This window comes from Mandrillus leucophaeus, unplaced genomic scaffold (genome assembly GCF_000951045.1).
Source record: "Mandrillus leucophaeus isolate KB7577 unplaced genomic scaffold, Mleu.le_1.0 Scaffold137, whole genome shotgun sequence".
Classification (NCBI taxonomy): Eukaryota; Metazoa; Chordata; class Mammalia; order Primates; family Cercopithecidae; genus Mandrillus; species Mandrillus leucophaeus.
The window spans coordinates 1,622,873-1,624,041 of NW_012101332.1; the positions used below are offsets into that span (position 1 = coordinate 1,622,873).

General features: G+C 44.0%; 1 protein-coding gene across 1 annotated transcript in view; it reads right to left on the reverse strand.

The window, feature by feature from the left end:
* LGALS4 (lectin, galactoside-binding, soluble, 4) overlaps positions 1–1,169 on the reverse strand; it is a 14,516-nt gene that overhangs the window by 11,142 nt on the left and 2,205 nt on the right. The window lies entirely within an intron of this gene.

Consider the following 1,169-nt stretch of genomic DNA (forward strand, 5'->3'; position numbering starts at 1 on the left):
TTAGCGGGGCGTGGTGGTAGGTGCCTATAATCCCAGCTACTTGGGAGGCTGAGGTGGGAGAATTGCTTCAAGCCAGGAGGCAGAGGTTGCAGTGAACCGACATCATGCCACTGTGCTCCAGCACTTCAGCCTGGGTGAGAGAGTGACTCTGTCTCAAAAAAAAAAAAAAAAAAATTATAGCTGGACATGCACAGAATATGACATATGTGTATAGTATCTGTGGAAGAAGACTCAAACTGCTAACAGGAAGTGAAATTGGATGCTAGGAGAGAAACTGGTAAAAATTCACTTTTTATCACCTTGACTGGTTTAAAAACAATAAATCCTACTTGATTTTATTTATGGCTGCAAGATGACTGTAGTTTTTCCTTGTCTAGAGATTGTTTGAAACTTCCCATAGTGAAGCAAAACTTGTTCATCTGCTAAGTGACACTTTTGTGACGTCATTAAATGTTAACAATGTAAGGCCGGGCGCAGGGGCGTATGCTAGCCCTTTGGGAGGCTGCGGCCAGTGGATCTCAGGAGTTCAAGACCGGCCTAGCCAATATGGTGAAATCCCATCCCTATTAAAAATACAAAAATCAGCCAGGCATGGTGGCACGCACCTGTAATCCCAGCTACTTGGGAGACTGAGGCAGGAGAATTGCTTGAACTGGGAGGCAGAGGTTGCAGTGAGCCAAGATCGCGCCACTGCACTCCAGCCTAGACGACAGAGCAAGACTCCTTCTGGGGAAAAAAAAAAAAAATCCCAGTTACTTGGGAGGCTGAGACAGGAGAATGGCTTGAGCCTGGGAAACGGAGGTTGCAGTGAGCCGAGATTGCACCATTGCACTCCAGCCTGGATGACAGAGGGAGACTCTGTTTCAAAAAAAAAAAAGAATTCATAACAGAAGAAACAAGCATTGAATAGCTATCAAAATATTTTAAAATATTTTAAAAATGAATTTGTGATCCAGTAATGCCTGTATGTTATTAATCTACCAAATAAGAAGATCTAGCAGAGGGTCCAACAGTTACTCAAAAAAAAAAAAGTAGTATCAACGTTGGGCTGGGTGTGGTGGCTCGTCCCAGCACTTTGGGATGCTGAAGCAGGAGGACTCCTTGAGCCCAGGAGTTCAAGACCAGCCTGGGAAACATAGCAAGACCCCATACCTTTTTTTTTTTTTTTT